The sequence below is a fragment of the Symphalangus syndactylus genome, chromosome 11 (genome assembly GCF_028878055.3).
Source record: "Symphalangus syndactylus isolate Jambi chromosome 11, NHGRI_mSymSyn1-v2.1_pri, whole genome shotgun sequence".
NCBI classification, from domain to species: Eukaryota; Metazoa; Chordata; class Mammalia; order Primates; family Hylobatidae; genus Symphalangus; species Symphalangus syndactylus.
This window is the reverse complement of record NC_072433.2, coordinates 70,622,087-70,648,789: the sequence shown is the minus strand read 5'-3', so window position 1 is coordinate 70,648,789 and position 26,703 is coordinate 70,622,087. Positions and strand designations below refer to the sequence as shown.

The window sequence follows — 26,703 nt, the reverse complement described above, 5'->3', positions numbered from 1 at the left end:
TTATTTCCAGTCTCCCATCAAATGGTAGTTAACCAAGCTTATATTCTGCAATCATATGAGATGTGTGGGAAACAAAATAGCCAGTTCTGATTCTGGATCAAGTTACAAGAAAAAAGTTTCCAACTCTGATCTCCTATGCCCTATTGCTGACTTCTGGATATGTCTGCCAAGGATTTGAAAAGTCTATGCCTGTCCCAAAGAAGGCTTTCCACAAATACATGTCCTTGGATTTATTTAAAATTATTTCAAATCTGTCACCCATGAATTCTACCCATTTTTCCTAGTAATACCAGTAGGGTCCATACAGATTAAGTACAAATCCTCTTACGCACGACAGGCCTCTTCTTAAGACTATATGCTTGCAGTCAAAACAGTTCTTATAAGATGATTTCTGATACCCTCACTAGTTTGATTAATCTCTACAAAATTCTCTACAGTTAATCTCTGCCACTCAAAGTATAGTTCACTGAGTCCCAACTGTTAGTCTAGTTGTTCTATAAACAATTAAAAAATAGACAAAGACTATTACTTCATCCTAAATAGTGCACTTCTATAATTCCAAGGAAATATCACATTCAGTTTTAATTATTGTTTTTAGTGATAGTGAGAGTGATAGGGGTCGTGTTGAGGGTACTTTGTTATGTTTTTGGCAGCTACATCATTCTAAAAATTCCTATTTGAGATTAATATCAACTAAACCTTGTTTAGTTGTTTTTCTACGTATGTTATTACTAAGTCACTTTTACTCTATCCTTTGTAATTTTTGTTGATGTTGTCTGATGTGTTTGCTGAGGTTCAACTTTATGTTTTATATTGGCTTGTTAAGGTTACATTAAATAGTGATTCCGTTCCTGTGACCCAACACGTTTATTATCTCTCCAACCTTGTCATCTAGAAATCTGATAAACTTCTTCTTCTAAGTATTCAAGTCATGCACATAAAATGTTGAGCAAGACAAGCTCAGGCATAGACCTGTATAGTCTGCCATTAGAAACACCCTCAAGTAGACATCAATCATCAACACTACGTGGGAACACCACTTATATTTCCAAGTCACAAGAATGTAAGGAGAATCCTTGGCAAAATCTATCTACTCTACCAGTCTATCAATGCTATTTAAAAGAACAACAACAATAAAAAAGAAATTAAAACTGTTAATTAGTGATCCTACTCTTATTTATAACAATGATAGGTTCTTTTCCTTTTAATCCAAAAGCAATTCTTCTGGTAAATCACTCTAGAATCTTGCCCAGATTGACTTCAAATTTATCAGACTGTAAAATGACACATATTACTTAGTTCAAGCAAATACCTCTATTTGTTCTAATACTGTAACACCTGATACTGTAAAATTGATTTTGTGAGCTTCATTAAAAGATGTTTATACCGTAGAAGCTAATAAACAAAACTAGAGAAATAACATAAAAATTACAAATATGCAAAGAGAAAACATTACAAAAAGTCAGAATCAGGAACAAAGCACAAACTTCCAACATGAAAACATTACAACTATTACTTAATCACATAGCATGAATCTCTTACTAGATGATCCTTTAAAAAAGCATTATAAAGTAATCCTCATAGCCCCATCAATTAGGCATGTAAAAATTTTAGATATATTTAAGTTTGTAGGTTTGATATCATAATCACTGAAAAAATAATTTTTAAATATTCCATTTAGTCAAAATTTTTTCCTACAATAAGGTCCTTTGCCTAGATGTGCTTAATTCTGAAATGCTTTATCCATTTGTGAATATTTTCTTTTAGATCAATTAGTCAATACACTTAATGTGCAGTAAATTACTCACATGCTCTGTAATCCTTAAATTTGAAAATTACTGGAAAATCTGTTACTGTTTTTCTGTGCCAATCATTGAAAAAGACATATAGTTCAAGGCTTACATAATTCTAATTGGCTCAAAACCCACAATTTTGGGGGTGGGGTGCATGGGAGGGTGTAGGAACTACTTGTGGCATAGCATTTTTTGCCTCTATAGTATTTCCATACAAATATACACAGATGCACACATACTTCTGCTGATTATTTTTTCTTAAACTTACCTTAAGAACCATGGCTATTGTTACCATTAATATAATTTTGTGAAAGGAAAATACAGCACTTATAATTACTGTGAAATAGCAATTGGTTTCATTGCTTTTTTTAAAGCCATATTTGAACCAAGTGACAAATTTCTAATTACAGAAAAAATTTTGTTTAAAATTCCATATTCCAGATGCCTGTCAGTAACCCCTTCTACTTTCACAATAATATAAAGGGATTTAATCTCAATGATGTTAAAAAGACATCTGGGGATCAGTTTTAAGAATATCTTTGAATTATTCATGTTTCAAATATTTTCCAATTTTCTAATTCTAAGTATTCATGACAAAAATTATATGATTTTATTTTAAAGATTCTATTATTTGGTAAACTCACATTTGAACGTTTGGAGAATACCTGTGAACCACATTTAAGCAATTAACATTAATAGCCCATAAGTGACAACACAGTATCCTGTAAGTATCTTGTTTGTGCCTCAGCAGTCTCAGAAATGTTCTTTATATCAAATAAGTCTTAATTTCCTAATACCATACTATTTGAATGAGGTTTGAAAGCACTTCATTCTTTTACTTACTGAGATCACCCTCTATAAATATCAAATACAAAACATCTAATAAGAATCACCCATGGAAACAGAAAAAAAGATGACTTGGAATGTCTTTTAAGATTCAGTAAGAGCAAATGAACGATCTCTTTGCTTTCACCAGCCCTGTAAATGGCAATAGTCAGCCATAGTTTTTTGCCCCAAGACTACTTGAAGAAAGGGGGTGGAATCCTCTTCAGAGGGACTGATTGATTAGGGCTATAAGAAAGCCTGTGTTTTGTTTTCTAAGGGCACTAAAGGTCACATTAGTATCAGCACCTCTCCCAGCCAGAGCCAAGGATCTAAGACAAGCCTGCAGGTGGAAACAGTTGGGTCCCACCCCAATTTGTACATCAGTAGCTTTATTGAGAGTTCAGAACAGTTGAGAATTGAGAAGCTTATCTTTAGTACTTTGTGTCTTTGATACTTGGCCTCTCTCTTAGAAGAGAAATAAGTTGTTGGCTGGTATGCAATTGATGTGATCTAAGGTCTGAACAAATACCATTCACAGTTGCTTCTGAATAAACAAGACACTTTTTAAATTAGTTTACAAAGAATTTTGTATGCCCTTTTGGATGCTGATAAGGAGCAGTGCAGAAGCCAACTCTCTCTCTTAGGTCAGCTCAAGTTAGTTACAACACTATATCATTGATAACACCATTTTGAACTTGAGCTTTTTTTATTTTCCTTTATAGTAAATCATGACTTCTTTTTAAGCTGCTTGGGCTGCAGGTGTTCAAACTTCTGCAGCTCTGCCAAAGAGTTGTACTTACAGATCAGAAAGTGCTAAATGCATGTTTCTAATGAAGCAATTAACTTAAGTGCCCTCTTGTTGAGAAAAGTAGGCTGATACCTAAAGTGAGTTCAGAATAAAGATTAGCACACAGCATATGCTGTTAATAGTCTGTAATTAGTTTCCTGGTTACATTATTTTGTTTGACCTTATTATTTTTATTCTTAAAAGAGAAAACTTAAATTGCAAACCAAAAGTGTGGCCACAGATTGTTTTAAAGTCTTATCACGTTATAAAAATTCAAAGGCGGGAACATATATAATTGCTAGAAAAAAGGAAAGAAAGGTTTATGAAACTACCACTAGGCTATTCACTTCTGAGACAATCACACAACAATTTAGGAAAACTAAGTGCAAACAAAAGGATTACTTCTTGTTTAGTATTTTTTAAAAGCACTGACTATTTGCATTTTCCTTTTTTATCAGAATACCCACTCCCCACATTAAAGATATTTTTTACTGAATAATTTATTGCTAGTATTTTCATTATTAATAGCCTGCCAACTTGCTGGTTAGTGTTACCAAAGGGTAAATTAAGATTTTTTTTTGAAAAAATTACCACAAAGTCAATTTGCCTTTAAATTTCCAAAGCAATTAAAACAAAAATACCCAGCAACACTTCTACACAAAAAGTGCTTTCCTAAAATAATATTTTCAAGTTAGATTTTTTCTAAACATTAAGTGTAAAGAATTCACAGGATTACTAAATACCCTTCTAATCATGTGGGAATTAACTCCATTTTAATAATTTTGAAAGTAAGGTAACCACCTGTCCAAGTATTCCTGGAATTTTCCTAATTTTCAAACAAAGTCCCAAGACCTAGAAAATCTCTCAATTCCAGGCAAACCATGATGTTTAGTCACCATAAGGTAGTAAAATACAGTTATAACTGCTAACATAATCTTATTCAAAAACTTGTAATATACAGCTGATGTATAAGGGGGACATTAAATTAATCTGATGCTTTAGGAATAGAGCATTAGTACTATAAAATAAGTCTAAAAAATAAGGCCTCTTGGTTGAGGTCACAGTCCATTCTTAATTACCTCTCATGACTGTGGAATGCCAGTTGCTGCCATTCCAAATATCATATTACTTCTCATTTCCTCTGCTTATCTTTTACAAACACCATTAATAATCATTAGTTTCAGTGATAAACGTAAATTTCACTTCCTCTCCTTTCCTACTCTAACCCTATAAAGTGGGTATTAAAAAGCAATAAAATGACCTAATGCATGAACAAATTTCCCACATACTATTTAATACCTAGCTCCAAAGTGCTCTTAAAATTGGACCCTAAGTTCCGAGACTATAACTTCCTTCATATTCATCAAACGGCCACTCTTGATTACAAATAAACTTGGCAGAAAGGATGAGAGTACACTTATCATTTTGGAAACTTTCTAGACTGTCACAAGAACACTTTAGTTCTAATTGCAGTTTCATGTGAGAATGACACTTAACAGAACTGAAGAGAAGAGATAAGATAGTACCTGAAACAGCATTAACTAAGCAGCAGCCTTTTTCAACAAGAACTTAGTAATTATGATTTCTTAAGCCTCAAAATTTTTGACACGTCTCATATTTCAATTCCAAAAGAGTGAGGGTGTTCCTATGAAACATCACCAATTAAGCTTATATACAGTCTTTTCTACTTAAAAAAAAAAAAAAAGTGTTTTTCAGAACTGAAATGTAACTAAAAGCACTTGTATGAAAAAGGAATAAGACTTATAAACAATGTACTTTTTCCCCCCACTCACAAACCCATCATTTTCTTAAAACCGCACCCATTTATCTGCCTATTTCTTAATGGCAAACAAGACAACAAGTGATAGGACTGAGCAACTTAGTCTGAGGAAAAACAAAAAGAAAACCTCTAACACATCCTCAAATTCAGCAATACAAAACTCTTTAGGAACTATATAAAATTACCAACATTTCACAATTTTTAACCTATAAAAATGACAATTTCATACAGTTCCTATTATAGTAACAGTTATAAATAGCACATAAGGACTTTCATTCCTAATTGGATGAGTAATTACATATTTATTTCCCATGCTTCAATTTCTCAGTCTATGTCATTTTTGACCACATCTCTGAACACATTTTGGACAACAGCAGGAGGAGTTCCAAAGTATAAGCAAGACTCTGTTCTGAGTATAACCCTGGGGTTATACATTCTCAAAGTGGACTAAAATTTATACCTAAAATTTAAGTCAAGCTCTATTCTCTCTCGTAAGGGTACAAGTTCTAATACTTCCAGGGTCCATGCAGATCAGGAGTGAGGCCATATGCATCCATTGTATGACGAGTGGGACTGTGGGAAACTAGAAACTACAAGAACCATATAAAGGTGGTAGCCATTACTCACTGCAAAGCAGATTGTTATCATGGGTAAGTATTGGTCCTTAATGTTCTGTCATTCAGATTATTCAAGAAACTGACAAATCCCAATTTTTATACAGAAGTCAACTGGCTTTGAAAAGTTGGCTCATATTTTTTTTCAAAACACTGAGTATAAAGTTTCCAGAATTATATGTGTACACCTACAATAAGAATTCTGCACCCATCCACAAACAAAAATCTTGCTGTAGGAGTCTTGGGATTCAGGTAGGAGGCTGTAAAACCCCAGTGGAGCCCAAGATTTAGGAAGGTCATTTTGAGGGTACAAACTTGCACCTAGATACACAGATTGGGCTCCTGGGTTCAAACACAGAAATAATCCTGTTCCCCAAACGGCTTGGCTTCAGCCCCATTTGGCTTTTGCAACCAAAACCATCTACCAAGGGGTCCTGGAGGAATTACACACCCAAGCGCACCACAAAGGCCAGTCAGCCCACCAACATCAGTCTTGGCAGTGGACCCAAAAGTTACCCTATAATTCAGCTCCAGCCCCCCTCATGTGTGGTCCCCGCTTATTACTGCTCACACAAAAACCCAGAGAAACACTTACCCATCTGAGCCACTGGGACAGGATTGCCACCCTCTATCCCACAGCAGATCCCTAGGGGGACCTTTCTTGGCTACAGCACTTCTGTCCTGCAGCTCTGGAAATATCCTGCCCATGTAGAAAACTGCTGGGAGACTCACATATCTGAGTCACCATGGCAGGCTTACCAGCCTCCATCCCACAATAGATCCTGACAGGGCTCAGTCTCAGCTCCAACCCCTCTCTGCCACAGTAAGGGAACTATCCCACCTATGCAAAGAACTTCGGGGATTAGTGTAAGTCTGAACCACTGCGACAGGTGTGTCTGCCTCCATCCCACAGCAGATCCTGGAAGGGCTCACTCTCAGCTCCAATCCTCTTGCTGGGAACTATCTTGCCGGGACAGGGAACTGCTGAAAGAAGCATCCAACTTAGTAATACCAGAATAGACTTGCCAGCTCCTGTCCCACAGCAGATTGTGAAGGGGCCCAGTCTCTGCTCTAGCCCCTCTCACTGCAATTTGAGAACTATCCTGCAAGTACAAAGATCTGCTAGGAGATTCATGATCTGTGCACTGGGACAGACTTGTTAGCCTCCAATCCACAGCAGATCCTGAAGGGCCTCTGCTTAGCTACAGCCTCTCTCTGCTGCAGTCCAGGAGTAATCCTGTCTACATAGAGAACTACTAGAAGACTAGCCAGTCTGAGCAACTGGGACAGGCTTGCCAGACTCCACCCCACAACAGATCCTCAGCAGATTTTGACAACAAGCAGGCACTTGTGCTGACGTAGAAGGGAGTTTAACCAGAGTGGTCCCTAGCCTCAAAGCCTACTCTCCTACCCCACTGAGCATTTCTAATAAGCATTTCTACTGAGCGTAAAAATTGGTCCTTCCATCCCAATCCACTTAACCTCAAGGACCCTCCTGCAACCCTGTCCAACTGCTGAACTCAAATAAAGGAATACACCCTGTGGCTGATTAGAGGAAATTTCTGTGTCCATTCAGCAGCTCAGCCTAATTGCAGAGCTCAGACAGTGGTCCTGTCAGATAAGAGAACCTATGTAGCTACCCAAAAAAAATTCAGAGCAAAGGTAGCAGGCCAGCTTTCTACAGAACCTAAAAGCAAGTTGTGTCTGCTAAGGGTTATTACTAGCTGGCCCCTCCAGAAGTATAGGCTAGAATAAATAGTTAAGTTCTATCCCTGCCAACGAACACCTGTAAAAGCTGGAAAAAGTGGTTGTCTCCACAAATGTGCAAACACCAACACAAGGACACAGGATTACAAAGACTCAGGAAATCACGACACCTCCAAAAGAAAGAAATAAAGCTCCAACAATGAATCCCAAAGAAAATGGAATCCATAAAACGGTAAAAAAATAAATAAATAAAAAAAGATTTCAGAATAACCCTTATTAAAAAGTTAAATGGGCAGCGCATGGTGGCTCACAACTGTAGTTCCAGCAACTCAGGAGGCTGAAGCAGGAGGATCCCTTGTGCCCAGGAATTCAAAGCTATGGTGAACTATGATTTTGTCACTGCACTCCAGTCTACAGCTGGGGAGATAGAGTGAAATCTCAACTCTTTTCGAAAAAAAAAAGTTAACTGCAAGAATATATAAATAGAAAATTAAATTTTGAAAACAATACATGAACAAAATGAAAAGTTTGACAAAGAAATAGAAACAATTAAAAAACTGATATCCAGGAGATGAAGAATACAACGACTAAACTGAAAATGAAATAGAAAGCTTGAACAGCTGCCTTGAGGAAGCTGAAGAAAGAATCAGTGAGCTTCTATATGGACATTTGAAATTAGTCAGAGGAGCAAAGAAAAAAAGAAAAGAAGAAGAGGAAAGGAAAGAAGAGGGGAGGAGAGGGGAGAGGAGTGGAGAGGGGAGGGGAAGGGAGGGGAGGAGAGGGTAGTGGAGGGAAGTGGAGGAGAGGGGAGTGGAGGGAAGGGGAGGGGAGGGGAGGGGTGGGGAGCCTATGGGGATTATGGAGCACCATCAAGAGACCTAACCTATACATAACAGGAATTAAGTAGAAGAAAAACAAAGTAGGCAGATGCATATTTAAAGAAATAACAAATGAAAAGTTCCCTAATCAGAAGGAAGCCAACATCCAGGTACATGAAGAAAGGAGATCTCCAACCAAATTCAAACCAAAGAGGAGTTGACGATAACATGTAATTATCAAACTATCAAAAATTAAAGAGAAAGAAAAAATTCTGAAAACAACAAAAGATAATAAAGAAATCACACACAAAAGGGTCCCAATAAAACTAACAGTAAACTTCTTAGCAGAAACCCCAGACCAAGAGAGTGGGCTGATATATTCAAACTGCTCAAGAGATGGGGCGTAAAAAAATGCTGCCAACCAAGAATACTTTACCCAGCAAAGATGTCTTTCAAAAATAAGAAGGAAAAACTTTCCCAGACAAGCAAAACTTTTACAACATCCCATAAATTTTAGCATACTGTGTTTTCATTTCTGTTTGTCTAAAGGTATTTTTTAATTTCCCTCTTAATTTCTCAATTGACCTATTGGTTGTTCAGGAGCATGTTATTAATTTCAGTATACTTCTGAATTTTCTGAAATGCTTCCCGTAATTGATTTCTAGTTTCATACAATTGTGGTCAGAAAAGATATGTGATATGATTTCAGTCTTCTTCAACTTCCTAAGATGTGCTTTGTTAACTAACATACAATCTATCCCAGAAATGATCTGTGTACATTTGAGAAGATTGTGTATCCTGTTGGTGTTAAGATGGAATACTCTGTATATGTCTGTTATGGTTCATTTCATTTAAAGTGTTGCTTAAGTCTAACATTGCCTTATTAATTTTCTGACTACATTATCTGTCCATTATTGAAAGTGGTGCATTGAAGTTCTCTACTGTTATTGTATTACAGTCTATCTCTGTACACCCTTTAATGTTTGCTTTACATATTTAGGTGCTCCATTGTTGGGTACATATGTATTTATAATTGTTACAGCCTCTTGGCAAACTGACTACTTTATCATTATATAATGCCTTCATTTTCTTGTTTTTACAGCTTTTGACTTAAAGTATTTTCTGCTGTAAGTATTGCTGCTCCTGCTGATTTTTGGTTTCCATTTGTGTAGAATACCTTTTTCCATTTCTTCACTTTCAGTCTATGTGTGTCCTCAAAAGTGAAGTGAGTTCCTTGTAGGTAGCATGTAGTTAGGTCTTGTGTGTGTGTCTGTGTCCATTCATTTACTCCTTGTCTTTTATAGGAGAATATAATCCATTCACACTCAATATAATTATTGATAAGTAAGGAAAGGACTAACTTTCTCGCCATTTTGTTAATTATTTTCTATTGTTGGGTCTTTTTTTCTTGAAGATATTTTGTTTCCTTCTTCATCTCTTGCAATTTTCCTTTGTGGTTTGATAGTTTCCTGTAGTGGTATGTCTTGAGTCTTTTGAATTTAATTTTATTTTTTGTGAATCTCCTATAGATTTTTGCTTTTTGGCTACCATGAGGCTTACAAAGAATATCTTACACTTCTGTCTATTTTAACCTGATAGCAGCTTAACATTGATTAAATACAACTCAACACTTTTACCCAGCCATCTTGTGTTTCTAATCTCTAAATTACATCATATTATAATATATATATCCTTTGAAAGTTTATTGTAGCTGTGGTTGCAATTAATAATTTTGTCCTTTAATCCTTGTACTAAGAATAAAATTACTCTACACACCACCATTACCGTCATAAACTATTCTGAATATTGATCAGTATTACTTATACCATTAGGTTCTGTGCTTTCATAACTTTTTTGTTATTTGGCCTTAAAATGGATTTGACATTAAAAGCATAGGAAACAAAAGCAAAGATAGACAAATGAGATTATATCAAACTAGAAAGCTTCTGCACATCAAAGGAAACAATTAGCAGTGTAAAAGGACAACCTACAGAATGAAGAAAATATCTGCAGTCCATATATCTGATAAAGGGCTAATATCCAAAGTATAAGAGGAAATCAAACAGCTCAATAGAAACAAAACAGAAAATCCAATACAAACATGAGCTATTGACCTGAATAGGTATTTGTCAAAAGAATACATCTGAATAACCGATAGATACTTGAAAAAATGCTCACCATCACTAATCATTAGGGAGATAGAAATTAAAATCACAATTAGATATCACCTCCTATCTGTGAGAATGGCCACTATCAACGAAAACAACAAACATTTGCAAGAAGGTGGAGAAAAAGGAACCTTTGTACCCTGTTGGTAGGAATATAAATTAGCATAAGCATTATGGGAAACAGTATAGAGGATCCTCAGAAAACTAAAAATAGAATTACCATATGATCCAGCAATCCTACTTCTGAGTATTTACCTGAAAGTTTTAAAATCAGAATGTGGAAGAGACATCTGTAGTCTCATATTCACTGCAGCACTAGACAATAGTCAAGTTATGGAATAAACCTAAATGTCTATCAGCGGATAAATGAATACCAAAAAATTCATCTACACACAATGGAACACTATTAAGACTTTAAAAAATAAAAATAACTTTGTAATTTGTGACATCACAGACGGAATTGGAGGACATTACCCTAAGTGAAATAAGCAACGCACAGAAAGACAAATGCCACAGTTCTCACTTATATGTAGAATTTAAATTAATTGAACTCACAGAAGCAGAGAGTAGAATGGTGGTTACCAGAGGCTGGGTGGTAGGGAGGATGGGCAGTTGATATGGTTTGCTGTGTCCCCACCCAAATCTCATCTCGAATTGTAATCCCCAGATGTTGACCTGGGACCTGGTGGGAGGTGATTGGATCACAGGGACGACTTCCCCCATGCTGTTCTCATAATAATGGAGTGAGTTATCACAAGAGCTGATGGTTTTCACAGTTTGGCAGTTCCCATTTCACTCTTCTCTCTCACCTGCCACCATGTAAGATGTGCCTGCCTGCTTTTCCTTCTGCCATGATTGTAAGTTTCCTGAGGCCTCCACAGCCATGCAGAACTGTGGGTCAATTAAACCTCTTTTCCTTATAATTTACCTAGTCTTAGGCAGTTCCTCATAGCAGTGTGAAAACAGGCTAATACAACAGTCAAAAGAGTATAAAGCCTCAGTTATATATGAGAAATAAGTCTGACTTTTTTATTTTAGATCAATTGTACAGCATGCTGAACATAGCTAACAATTAAGTACTGTACATTTTAATATTGCCACAAATAAACAATGTTAAATACTTGAGGGGATAGATATGTTAATTAGCTTAATTTAACCATTCTGCATTGTATTCAAAATTATAATATCACTTTGTACCCCATAAATGTAAACAACCATAACATAATATATAATATAAATAAATAAAATTTAACAACCAAAGATGAGTATGTGTGATATTATAAGAAATATGTTTGAACTTTGTCCCCTGCTCCTCGCATAGAGTTGGCAAAACCCTTGAAATTTCCTGAGTGATAGGAATGTTTTTGTTACTCATAAGGAACAGCTTTCAATTACACCTGAGTTTATAATAATGAAGTGACTTACAATGGGGCCTCTAGACAGCCTCGGGATGGAGCTGGTCACCAGAAACACCAAGTAATTAGTAGGCTGGGATTTTCAGACCCTCCTCCCTACCCTCCATTCCTCCCATGCACCCAGACTAGGAGATTGAGCTCTATAAAAATTTGAATTGGGAGGTTTATAAGTCCATTTTCACGCTGCTGATAAAGACATACCTGAGATTCAGTAATTTATACAGAAAAAAACAGTTTAATGGATTTACAGTTCCACATGGCTGAGGAGGTCTCATAATCATGGCAGAAGGCATGGAGGAGCAATTCATGTCTTACATGGATGGCAGCAGGCAATGAGACAGAGCTTGTGCAGGGACCACCCCCCGCAACCCCGCCACCTTATAAAACCATCAGATCTCATGAGATTTACCCACTATCATGAGAAAAGCATGAAAAAGAACTGCCCCCATGATTCAGTTACCTCCCACTGGGTCTCTCCCACAACACATGGGAATTCAAGATCAGATTTAGGTGGGAAACAGCCAAACCATATCAGGAGGATTAGGAAGGAGGATCACTTGAGCCCAGGACTTTGACGTTACAGTGAGCTATGATTGTGCTACCTGCACTCCAACCTGGGTGACAGAGAGAAACCCTGTCTCAAAAAACAAAACTCTTGAACAAGGAGATGTGAACAGCTTCCTGCTTGGTGAACACATCATGGTGCTAAAAGGTGGCGAGTCCACAGAAGGGCATTGAAGTCCTGTTCCCCTGCCCCCATACCTTTCCCTATGTGTCCTCTCTCATTTGGCTGTTCCTAAGTTCTATCTTTTGTACTAAACCAGTAAAGGTAAATAAAATATTTTTCTGATTTCTGTGACCCGTTATAGCAAATTATCAAACCTGAGGCATGGTATCATGGGAAACCTTGATTTATAACTGGCTGGTCAAAAGTATAGGTGACTCAGGACTTGTGACTGGCATCTGAAGTGGGGGCAATTTTGTGAGACTGAGCCCACGAACCTGTGGGATCTGACACTAACCCTAGATAGATGGTGTTTGAATTGTACTGAATTGTTGAATACCCACTTGGTGTTAGAGAACTGGGGTTATGATTGGCCTCCAAGGATCCCAAGTCAGTTATCTTATTCCCCCACAGGGGGAAAAAAAGAGGGTTTAATATAGGAAGGATATTGGGATAATCATGCTTAGCAGATTCTCTGCCAGTTCTTCTCCTGATGGAAAGGGCCTGGAGCTGAATTACATACACTGAATCACTCAGCAGAAAGCTCAGCTAGTGGCTGGTAGAAATGGAACTTTGATAGTTTCAAAATTCTAGTACTATTCTGTTAGATTCCCATGTGCTGGCCTCTCCAACATTTGAATGAAGCAAGCAACAAAATTAATCCAGATTAAAAGTCATTTGTTATCAAGGTATCACAATTTAGGAGGCTGTGCTTCTACAAGGGTAGTGTCTGATAGCACATAGTTACCTGCAAAATTGGCAACCATCTCCAGCAGGCAGCAGTGAAACAAGGTCACACAGCTAAAAGAGTATCTTTAAATTACCTTATTGATCAGAAAGATTAATCAATTGGTGGCCTCTTTATGGCTACAACTTAATATCAATTATGAAACAAAATCCTAAAAAGATTGTCAGACTTCTTCAAAGGATTCTGATATAGCACTAAATCAAACATGTTCCTGCCTATAAAGTACAATGAAGTGAAAATGAAGTCAAATTATCAATAATCTTCAAACTTCAGAACAATCAAGAATGATTATCTTATTAGAAAGAAGTTGGAAATGTTATATGAATCAAGAATCTTCAAACTACAGAACTATCATGAATAATTTTCTTATTAGGGAGAAGCTGGGAATGTTACATGTCTTAGAAAAAAATTTATTTTTAATCAAACACTTCCCCAAAAGAATTAATGAAATGTTTATTGACAAATGAAGCCACACTACTTTGTGCAAGAGAAGCAATTCTGCACTGCAAAATTTAAAATGCTGACCTGAAAAGCTATTCAAAGTTAAGTTACTTTCATAGTCACTTAATATGTTTTAAAAATTTCCCATTAAGTTGAAATAATGAACTGAAATCAACCTGCAGAATGTCAGTTGTAAAAATTCCACTCCATCTATCAATCATTCATTAAGGAAGTAGTATGTACAGACTTTGTGTTCAATAAGAACTCCAGCAGAACAGAAAAAAAAAGTAATGATACTTTCTCTCCAGAAACTTTTCATCCACTTAGGAGAACATGACAATACAGCGTTCTATATAAATTATAATTAAAATTGTTAGTTATTTAAAAAAATAGTAAATATATACAAGGTAGTATATAATTTTGCTACAGCAGAGTTAAAGTAGTAACAAAATAATGACAAGATATGTCAAATACCTGCTAAATGACATACAAAGATGCTGCATTTTCTAAGGTAAAAAAATTACAGGACCAATATAAACAAAAATAAGAGGTATAAGAGAAGGTTTGCCTGAGGAATCCAGTGTTCAGAAAATGAAATACCAACAATCAACTAGTAGATACACCAGTAGCAACGATGATACAATTCCAATGCCTTGAAAATTATTTTTCCTTAACAATTGAAATGCATATTATTAAATTCAATTCTGCCTGCATAAATATTCCACTTTGGCCAAGGTACAACAATGCCCAATGAAACACCAGAAATACAAAATACCCAGAAAAAAGAGGTACATGCTTTCCATTTTAATAAGGCATGTAGCTCCAAACCAAATAAAGAAGAGACATACACCAAAAAAAGAGTAAATTACTAAATTTTCAAAGATAAGATTGTATTAAATTTTTTTTTGATTATTTTATTGTACTTTAAGTTTTAGGGTACATGTGCACAATGTGCGGGTTTGTTACATATGTATCCATGTGCCATGTTGGTGTGCTGCACCCATTAACTCATCATTTAGCATTAGGTGTATCTCCTAATGCTATCCCTCCCCCCTCCCCCCAGCACACAACAGTCCCCAGAGTGTGATGTTCCCCTTCCTGTGTCCATGTGTTCTCATTGTTCAATTCCTACCTATGAGTGAGAACATGTGGTGTTTGGTTTTTTGACCTTGCAATAGTTTACTGAGAATGATGTTTTCCAGTTTCATCCATGTCCCTACAAAGGACATGAACTCATCATTTTTTATGGCTGCATAGTATTCCATGGTGTATATGTGCCACATTTTCTTAATCCAGTCTATCGTTGTTGGACATTTGGGTTGGTTCCAAGTCTTTGCTATTGTGAATAGTGCCGCAATAAACATACATGTGCATGTGTCTTTACAGCAGCATGATTTATAGTCCTTTGGGTATATACCCAGTAATGAGATGGCTGGGTCAAATGGTATTTCTAGTTCTAGATCCCTGAGGAATCGCCATACTGATTTCCACAATGGTTGAACTAGTTTACAGTCCCACCAACAGTGTAAAAGTGTTCCTATTTCTCCACATCCTCTCCAGCACCTGTTGTTTCCTGACTTTTTAATGATTGCCATTCTAACTGGTGTGAGATGCTATCTCATTGTGGTTTTGATTTGCATTTCTCTGATGGCCAGTGATGATGAGCATTTTTTCATGTGTTTTTTGGCTGCATAAATGTCTTCTTTTGAGAAGTGTCTGTTCATGCCCTTCGCCCACTTTTTGATGGGGTTGTTTTTTTCTTGTATATTTGTTTGAGTTCATTGTAGATTCTGGATATTAGCCCTTTGTCAGATGAGCAGGGCGCGAAGATTATATTAAATTTTTTGTGTATTTTCATATGACATCTTGCTTGCTGAAACAATGAACACGCTATGACCAGGAAAAAAAAAATTTTTTTTTTTGACAGACAGTCTCACTCTGTCACCCAGACTGGAGTACAGTGGCCACTCTGTCACCCAGACTGGAGTACAGTGGCACCATCTCAGCTCACTGCAACCTCTACCTCTCAGGCTCAAGTGATTCCCCTGCCTCAGCCTCCTGAGTAGCTGGGAGTACAGGCATGCACCACCAAGCCCAGCTGATTGTTGTATTTTTAGTAGAGATGGGGTTTCACCATGTTGGCCAGGCTGGTCTCAAACACCTGACCTCAAATGATCTACTTGCCTTGGCCTCCCAAAGTGCTGGGATTACAGGTGTGAGCCACTGTGCCCGGCCAACCAGGACAAATTTTATAGGGTTGTTGTTATTTAGAAATGCCTTTTTTTTTTTTTTTTTTGGAGACAGGGTCTCACTCTGTTACTCAGGCTGGAGTGCAGTGGTGCAATCTCGGCTCACTGCAACCTCTGCCTCCCAGGTTCAAGCGATTCTCATGTCTCAGCCTCCCGAGTAGCTGAGATTACAGGCGTGCACCACCACTCCCAGCTAATTTTTGTATTTTTGGTAGAGATGGGGTTTCACCAGGTTGGCCAGGCTGGACTTGAACTTCTGACCTCTGGTGATCCACCTGCTTTGGCCTCCCAATATGCTGGGATTACAGGTGTGAGCCACCACGCCTGGCCTAGAAATGCCTGATTTTTTAATTAAAACTTGTTTAGAGGTTATATAAAACAGAGACATCTATTTAGCTGATGGCCAAAAAAATTCAACCAAGTTAGAACATTCCAGAACATAAAGATCATGATTAGGCATTTAGGTACGAACATTCAGTTCAGGTATGTCTGATTTAATATCTAAAGGATTTCTTTGACTCAGGACAAAATGAGAAAGAGAGAGAATCAGCCAGTGTCTTAGAAAACTGTTTTTGAAAAAAAAAAAAACAACTAGATAAAAACTGAGAAATTAAATTAAGGCACATACACAGTTGATCGCTGAACAACTGAAGGTTTGTTCTGTGTGGGTCCACTTACACACTAAAGTTTTTCAATAAAAGTTACACCAAGTGTGTCTACCTCTCCTGCCCCTCTTCTACCTCCTCTACCTCTGCCACCTCTGCCACCCCAGAGACAGCAAGATCGATCCTTCTCTTCCTCCTCCTCCCCAGCCAGCTCAACATGAAGACAAGAATGAAGACCTTTATGATGACTGACTTCCACTTAATGAATAGTAAATATATTTTCCCTTCATTATGATTTTCTTAATAACATTTACTTTTTTCTAGCTTACTTTATTGTAAGAATACAGTACATAATGCATATAACACATAAAACATATGTTAATCAACTGTTTATGTTATTGATGAGGCTTCTGGTCAACAATAAACTATTAGTAGTTAAGTTTTGAGGGAGCCAAAAGTTATACATGGATTTTCAACTGCATGAGAGGTTGGCGTCCCTAACCCCTATATTGTTCAAGGGTCAACTCTATAGCTAATTACAATGTATGCTACTATATGGACTTAATAAATCATTCATGTCTTCTAAGAACTCATACAATATTATGAAGTGGTTAAATGATTAGATTACTATTTAAAAGCCACCTATCGCTACCATTAGAAAGGAGAAGCAATGAGAAAACAAGTCCTGATACCCATGTTTTACGTTCTTAAGGTTGTTTTAGGACTGTCGTTCAAAGAATTGCTAAATTTAAACAACTTCTAGAAGTCCGCAAAACAATGTAAGATTGTGTGGTTCTAATGACTTGATACAAAAGCTCAAATGTCTACTTTGCATCAAAAAGCTCTTTGTTCAAATATAGTGATATTCAGATGGGAATTAACAGTGGTGATCTATAATATGATTTTCTACTGAGACATGTTTGTCAGATAATGATAACAGGGTCATATTCCCTTATCACATCTAAAGTGCAAAAACTTCTATTTTCTATGTTGCCATTTAAGAAGTTATCGGAATATAAACTTTTGTCTCCCCAAATTAATATATAAGTCATCATGAGCCAATTTCTCCTTAAGAACAATGTTGAAAATGAAGGGTTGGTTCCTAAACACAACACTAGGCAAGTTTTTAAAATTCAATTTATAGATGAGTATCACAGCACAGCTAATTTACAAATTTATAAATAGCAACGATACTGTCATTTTTATGTTAAACCCATGCATGGAACTCTATTAGTATACTATATCATACAAGCATCTACCAAAAATTACCAAAAAAAACATAAACTTTTAAACTTTAACAACTTTTTAAGTGCCTCAAAGTTTAGACAGATGTAATTTTATTTTCCCTGAGCAGCTGTTCATTTGGACATGTTCCGTATTTATTGATATACTGTATCCAACGCTAGGGTCACATTTCTTAAACAGGAACTTGGCAACTTACAAATTCTACGGTAAATATTGACATGTCTCAGCATGTCAACACTTATACTGTCAAGACTTTGACAGGTTTCAACAATGGCTGCATCTTGTTTCTTGGCAGCCATGTGCTTCTGTTCCAAATGAGCAAGTTCCTTCTTTATCCAATAAAATTCTCATTCACTGCTCAGGTAAAATTACAAGTAAATAGCATTCTCTCACACAAGACCAGATTGAACTCTTTGCTTACTTCAACATTTTAGTCATTTCTGTAGGATTGGCAAAGCTATGGAAATGAACACGAATTCAGGATACAATGTCCTCCAGGTAATATTTGTTTTTGATTACTTAATCTCAAGCCTAATTATCATTTGCAACAACATTACCAATGTGGAAGCCTTTTCAGAATCTATAGAGCTAATCTATTTCCTTTTTTGTTAGTCTTAAGGGCTAGGTGAAGACAAAACTGGTTTAGTTTATAGGCTGCGACAATAATGATAATATTCAGAGGGCAGTTTGAACTCAGGATGCCAATCATAAAGAGTAGTTGGGAAGTCTAGCTCATTATCTAGGATTAAACAAACAGTATTTTAAATGTAAAATTAGTTTGCCTAATTTTGTGCTATGTGTCAGTGATACTGTTAACAAACTAATCATAATTAAATCACTCTTAAGAGCAAATTTCTGTATCGCTGAAAGAAAATCTTTGCAACATCTTTAAACTCTGGGATTTCCCAATGGTACACAAGCAGAAGTTTAATGTAACATGAAGTTACTGGTAGTAATGGCATCTAGTAAAACCACAAATGCCTCATGAACAGTTTGGAATTTTGGCATGTATTTCTTCTTTGGCATGTATTTCTTCTTTTTGGCAACACAAATCTCAAGAATGTTTTCCTCCCCAAAAGTGCCTAATTTCATCAACATTAAAAATTTGCTGTCTACAATTGAACCCTGATCAATGATTTCAGCCAATGCCTTAGAAAAAAGCACAACTCACTTTCATCAGGGCTGGCAGCTTCAACAATGACAAGGAGCAAATTGTCCAGGGCTATACAATGCATTAACTCCCTCCTACTTGTATCAAAAGGATACAGTACCTTTCAATTATTTTAAAGATAGCCATCTTTTTCCTAAGAAACAAGGTATAGCAAATAAGCCATTGATTTTACACTCAAAAGACCCAGGTTGGAATCAAAACTATGCTTCATAGCTGAGTGTCCTTCATCATGCCATTAATGCATTAAAACATTCACTGATTACTTCCTATGTACCAGGATTTGATATCCCTAAGATCAGTAAGACACATTCGCAACTCTCTACTGAAATAGAGACACCCAAACAGAATTATAAGTTTGTAAAATGCAGAGGTAGGAAGGGAGCTCCTCTGAAAGGCAGCACTAACCCTGGCCTGACATTTTAGGGCAGGCGTCCTTGAGTTACATCTAATATTATACGAATCTTTAAAGAGAAATGGTCAGGTGAAAACAACTTAGGGGTAGAGGAAGAAAGATAAGGAAGGGCATTCCAAGTAGAAGAGCCTGCATGAGTAAAGGCTTGGAGGCAAGAAATAGCATGATATATGGAAGTGATAAATAGTTCAGTGTTTCAGACTGCAAATCAAAAATTACAGGTTCATGGTCAAATGCGGTGGCTCATGCCTATAATCCCAGCACTTTCACACCTGTAATCCCAGCACTTTGGGAGGCTGAGGCAGATGGATCATGACGTCAGGAGTTCGAGACCAGCCTGGCCAACATGGTGAAACCCCGTCTATACTAAAAATACGAAAAATTTGCTGGGCATGGTGGCATGCACCTGTAATCCCAGCTACTCAGGAGGTGAGATGGGAGAATTGCTGGAACCCAGGAGGCAGAGGTTGTAATGAGTAGAGATTGCGCCACTGCACTCCAGCCTGGGAAACGGAGCAAGACTCCATCTAAAAAAAAAAAAAAAAAAATTACAGATTCAAACACCCTATCAAGTCAGTCATTCATTCAAACAAAACCTACTGAGTACTTCTATGCCTCAGACAAATGCTTTAGAATGTGGCATAAGACAACAAAACAGATAAAAATGCCTGCCTTCATGGATTTTTTACATTTTAATAGGGGAACACAATTAAAAATACATGTAACAAATATGTAAAACATATATAGAATAATAATAAACGCTGGAGTAAAAAGAGAAGATAAAACAGGGTGGAGGAGACTGAGAGTGTAGGGGTAGGGGCTATGGAAGTTGCAAAGCTACAATTTAAATAGGGAGGTTGGTATATGCTTTACTGCAAAGGTGACATTTGAGGAACATGTAAAAGATGTGAAGGAATTAGCTGTATGGATCCAAAAGCATTCTAGATAGAAGAAGCAGTCAGTGCAAAGGCCCATGGTAGAAGTAGGCCTAGTGTACTTAAGAAACAGGGTGGTAAGTATGGCTGGAACAAAGGGAGAGAGAATACAAAGACATGCAGTCAGAGAGGTAATGGGAGACCAGATCATGTAGAGCAGAGGTGTCCGATCTTTTGACTTCCTTAGGCCACACTGAAGGAAGAATTGTCTTGGGCCACACATAAAATACACTAACACTAATGATACCTAAAGAGCTCAAAAAAAAAAAAAATCTCATAATGCTTTAAGAAAGTTTACAGAATTGTGGTGGGCCGCATTCATAGGCCACAGGCAGCCTGTGTGCTGTAAGTTGGACAAGACTGATGTAGACTATTGTAGGCCAACGTAAGGCTGTTAGCTTCTACTATGAATCAAATGATTGACAAAAGGTTTTTAAGCAAAAAAGTAATGTTATATTCTTCTGTATATTATTTTGAAATAATTCTGAATTTACAGAAGAGTTGCAAAGATAATAGAAAGTTCTCATACACCCCTCACCCAGTTTCTTCTAATGTTCTTATACTACCACAGTGCATTTATCAAAACTAAGAAACCGACACTGATACATTTCTATCAACTAAACCATAGACTTTATTTGGATTTCACCAGTTTTTCCACTAATAACCTCTTTCTGTTTCAGGATCCAATCTAGGATAACATATTGCATTTAGAATCTTACGTGTAAATATACAATTTTTTATTTATATTTTAAAAGTATCACTCTGGCTGACATACGAGAATAGACTGTAGGGAGGCAAGAACTGAAAAAAGCAGAGAGAACAGAACACAATTACTATAATCTAAGCAAGAAATGATAGTGGGTAATAACAAAAATCAGAGCAAGAGATGATCAGTATACTAATAGCAGAAATAGTAGAAAACTGTTGAATTCTAGATGTATTTCATAGAAAAAGCCAACAGGATATGTTGGAATACCAGAGAAAGTAAGGAGTCAAGGATGACTCCACAGATTTAACTGAGCAACTAGCTGTATAAAGTTGCCATCAATTCAGATGAGAAAGAATGGGAAAGACTTGGGAGGAAAGGAGTTCGGTCTGGGACATCTGAGTTCAAGATATCTTCCAAATATACCAATGAAGATGCAGAGGTAGAAAAAGAGGAATTGGAACATGGAGCACAGAAAACTCTTTAGAGGATTTTCGTTGCAGAGAAGAGCAAACAAATGGGGTTGAAAATGGAGAAAGGCTAAAAGAAACATTTCTTAAGGTAAAAGAAATGAGACAGCCGGGCGCTGTGGCTCACGCCTGTAATCCCAGCACTTTGGGAGGCCGAGACGGGCGGATCACGAGGTCAGGAGATCGAGACCATCCTGGCTAACATGGTGAAACCCCGTCTCTACTAAAAACATAAAAAATTAGCCGGGCGCGGCGGCGGGCGCCTGTAGTCCCAGCTACTCGGGAAGCTGAGGCAGGAGAATGGCGTGAACCCGGGAGGCGGAGCTTGCAGTGGGCCGAGATCGCGCCACTGCACTCCAGCCTCGGGGAAAGAGCGAGACTCCGTCTCAAAAAAAAAAAAAAAAAAAAAAAAAAAAAAGAAATAAGACATACATTAAATAGAAGTGTCTTTTTTGGTGAAACTTCTTTTTTAAAAAAAATGTTATTTTGTATATTTGAGGTTTACAAGTTGACATTATAGGATACATACAGATAGTAAAATGGTTACTTTAGTGAAGGAGATTAACACCTATCTCTACCTTATTTTTTGTGTGTGACAAGGGCAGCTGAAAATCTACTTATTTAACAAAAATCCCTAATACAATAAAATTGTATTAACTTTGGTCCTCAAGTACATTTCAGTTTGAATTGAAATGCCATGTGGGAAGAGAATAAAAACAAGGGGGGAGAAAAAAAGGACAAACGCTGGAACACGAAAAACCTCTACCTAAGGTTAGGGAGGCTAGCTGAGGATAAGAGGAAAAAAGCAGAACAACTGTCTTTCCATATATATGAATAACAGTGAATGAAAAAAGGTAGGTAATGTAAAAGGCAATGTAAATCAACCCTATCATTAACACTAGCAACAAAGTAAAAAGAGAAAATGGGGAGAAAGTGGTATGGTGACATAAATGCAATACCAACTTAATACTAAAACCTTTTTTTTTTTTTTTTTTGAGACGGAGTCTCGCTCTGTCACCAGGCTGGAGTGCAGTGGCTCAATCTCGGCTCACTGCAAGCTCTGCCTCCTGGGTTCACGCCATTCTCCTGCAGCCTCTCCGAGTAGCTGGGACTACAGGCGCCCGCCACCACGCCCGGCTAATTTTTTGTATTTTTAGTAGAGACGGGGTTTCACCGTGGTCTCGATCTCCTGACCTCGTGATCCGCCCGCCTCAGGCCTCCCAAAGTGCTGGGATTACAAGCGTGAGCCACCGCGCCCAGCCTACTAAAACCTTTTATAGCAGTCCTCTCCTTATCCAAGGGTGAACATCCCAAGGACCCACGGGGAGGCTGAACCCAACTGCCTTCAATCTGAGCATGCTTCTGTTCACATTTTCTAACAACAAATTTAATTCCCTTTTTATCTTAACTAAGCTTTTATCATGCACTATGGCTATAAGTTTGGCAGTTCGAGATGTGACAGCAAAACTAGCATAAATTTTTTTGCTTATTCACAATAAATTTCTTTTTGCTTATTCACAATTTTACAGATAGATTTGTTCTTACCATAGATCTTAGCAACATCAACATAGGATTTTTTTCTTCCTTATTAAGTGGAGAACTTTCATTTTTTTGCTTAAAAGAGGCACTTTACAGCTACTCTTTGGCATAACCAAATTGCCAGCGTCGTTACTCTTGTGCTTTGAAGCAATAATTAAGTAAAATAAGTATTCCTAGAACACACGCACTGTGATACCACCTCCATCAATCTGATAACCAAGCAACTAAAAGGCAGGAAGCTTATACAGCAGGGATACTCTAAACAAAGAGATGATTCATGGCCCCAGGCTGAATGGGATGGGATGGAATAAGATTTCATCACAACTCAGAAAGGCATGCCATTTAAAATGTATGAATTATTTCCAGAATTTTTTTTTTTTGAGATGGAGTCTCACTTTGTTGCCCACACAGGAGTGCAGTGGCACAATCTCGGCTCACTGCAGCCACTACCTCCCAGGTTCAATTGATTCTCCTGCCTCAGCCTCCTGAGTAGCTGGGACTACAGGGGCATGCCACCATGCCTAGCTAATTTTTGTATATTAGTAGAGATGGAGTTTCACCATGTTGGCCAGGCTGGTCTCAAACTCCTGACCTCAAGTGATCCACCCACCTTGGTCTCCCAAAGTGCTGGAATTACAGGCATGAGCCACCACACCCGGCTGGAATTTTCTACTTAATATTTTCAGACTGTGATTGATCATGGGTAACTGAAACCGCAGAAATCAAAACCCCAGATAAGGAGGGGCTACTGTATTTAGTGCCTAATATATGCAATTCAACCATTCCTCCATTATAATTCCTCCTCTCCAGGGACTTTTAATTTAGTAAAGACAAAGCCATGCACAGTAATAGCCAACCCTTTCTGAGTGCTTACTGTATGCCAAACACTTGCCTGATGATTTACCTGTAATAACTCATTTAAACCTCGTAACACTGAGGACACCTGTGCACTGGCGCCACAGAAAACTATAAATATCCACTATTTTTACATACGATTGTAATATACCCATGAAACCAAAGTTGGATATATTCTTCCAGATGCAGGAGAGATAATACTTTTTGAACAGGCCAGACGTGGTGCGGTGGCTTACACTTGTAATCCCAGCATTTTGGGAGGCCAAGGCGGGAGGATCACTTGAGCCCCGGAGTTTGAGACCAGCCTATGCAACATAGTGAGCCCCGTCTCCACAAAAAATAAAATAAAATTAGCCAAGTATGGTGGCATGCACCCATGGTCCCAGCTACTGGGGATACTGAGAGAGGAGGATAGATCGCTTCTGCCCAGGAGGTTGAGGCTGCAGTGAGCCATGATTGTGCCACTGTACTCCACCCTGGGCAACAGAGGAAGAGCATGTCCCAAAAATAAAAATAAATAATAATTTTTGAACAAAGGAATAACACAGACAGATTTTATTTCTAGTAAGGAAAGGATCCAAGATGGTTTTAAATGAGGATTCATTGCAAAGCTGCCAGAAAGATTTTAGAAATTGTGATATAATCTGAAAACCAAAAAGTAGGGGGTTTATGTAAGACGATGGAGCTAAACTACCACCTCCCAAAAAAACTCACCACGTCAGATTAACTGATGTTTTACATAAATGCAATAAACATTATACATATTTGTTCAGCCTCATTTATTGGCATATGTGTTTCTCTATGGATAACTTAACTGGCAACGCCTTTCTTTACTATTTTGAAGCTCAGGTACATAAGAAGTCATGGCCTAAAATTAATTAAAATATGTAGATCTAGCAAATCAATTGTGATCTCTAACAAGTTAAGCTTTTTGATGCTCTTCACAGGCAGCCTGAAGCAGAGCTTCATACAGAAGTATTACCTTTATATGTAACAAAGATTAAGACAATCTTCACATGAAAGCAAGGGCAGTTATATCTACAGACACATTTACTACCCTAAAAGCCAAGCTCGATAAGTTGCACAACATAATTTCCATAACTAAACCACGTTTGTTTAATTTGAATGGCAAGACCTAAAAGGTATAATATAAAGAAATTACAAGACAGAACATTAAAAGACTTTTTTTTCCTTAGGTGGAGAGTACTGTATTTTTTTTATATCTTTCTTATTCCCCTCTCCCCCAACCTTATTAAATTCCTTAAAGGAACAGACCATCTTTGTTCCTCTGCTGCAATCTCAAGATCCATGAATAAAGCAGGCACCCAGTAAATACTTGCTAATTTGTGTATTTGACCAAATCTTGACAATTCAATGTAACAGACTCAAATATCAAGTTGGTTGTAGTTTAAAACAAAACCTTTGTGTGCCCTAGTGAACAATGTAAACACAAATAGAAGAATCCCAAATCTTCTAATCATTGTGTTGCCCTAAATACAAAAGGGTCTCATAGGCAGAATACAGCTCATAAACCAACATCTCACGTGAGTTACTTTCTCTCTTTCTCTCTATCCACCTTCTAAGTCAATAAAAAATTGAAAACATTCTGAAAAGAACGCTCTCCTGCCTGAGAAAAAATACACCACGCATTTAGAACCAAAAGGTTGCCATAAGGGGGCAAAGAGTGAAAAACTCTCATTTCTAATACTGTATTAGAATTCCAAGAACTATGCAAATTCAAACACGTCGAAGTGCCTGTTTCTCCATCGATAAAATGCAGAAAGAAAAACGTGCGTATGTGTGTGTCTGTGTGTGTGTGTAATAGAACCTCACCTAATGGGATAATTAAAATCAGAAAAAGCTAAATAGGCCGGGCGCGGTGGCTCACGCTTGTAATCCCAGCACTTTGGGAGGCCGAGGCGGGCGGATCACGAGGTCAGGAGATCGAGACCACAGTGAAACCCCGTCTCTACTAAAAAAGACAAAAAATTAGCCGGGCGTGGTGGCGGGCGCCTGTAGTCCCAGCTACTCGGAGAGGCTGAGGCAGGAGAATGGCGTGAACCCGGGAGGCGGAGCTTGCAGTGAGCCGAGATTGCGCCACTGCACTCCAGCCTGGGTGACAGAGAGAGACTCCGTCTCAAAAAAAAAAAAAAAAAAAAAAAAAAAAAAAAAAAAAAGCTAAATACTACTACTTATTAAAAGTTGCCTTGTCATTTGTCTTGCCAGTTGATCTCTTTAAAGTACCTAATCAATTGCTGCAGTCCGTAAACGGCAGTTCCTTTCCATTGGTTACCACAGAAAGTTCTTTCCTGACCTCAAATTGCCTAGTACGTTTCAGCCCTGATGCCTAGATGGAACCCACAGCTGACCAATATCTGGGGATTGAAAGGACAGGCCAGTGCTGGGAAAATGCTCCAACAGCCTACTCAACACTACCCTCTGGATTCAACCGTCCTCCCAATCCCACAACCAACATAATGCATTTCAAAAGTGCTTCGCATTCCCAAGAATCCCTCAGATGCAAATGGAGAAACTGAAAAGGGGGTGAACAGGTAGATTCGCACCCTGAGGATGATGCCGAGAACCCTAGCATCCCCAAAAGCCCACAAGAGGAAGGCGCGGGAGCTACAAATTGAGGGAGATTCTCGCACTGTGGAGTTCTAGGGGTAAGTAGCAGGGAACTTTTTTAAAAAGAA

The 26,703-nt window shown here is 37.7% G+C and overlaps 1 protein-coding gene across 10 annotated transcripts in view; it reads right to left on the bottom strand.

The window, feature by feature from the left end:
• Positions 1–26,703, bottom strand: part of XRCC4 (X-ray repair cross complementing 4) — a 315,918-nt gene that overhangs the window by 288,905 nt on the left and 310 nt on the right. Inside the window, exon 1 of one of the 10 annotated variants that reach the window (XM_063612825.1) lies at positions 6,641–6,783. The exons of the other annotated variants lie outside the window; for them this stretch is intronic. The gene's annotated coding sequence lies outside the window, so the exon portion shown is untranslated. Of the gene's footprint in view, positions 1–6,640; positions 6,784–26,703 lie in introns of those variants that run through there. 10 annotated transcript variants of the gene reach the window in all.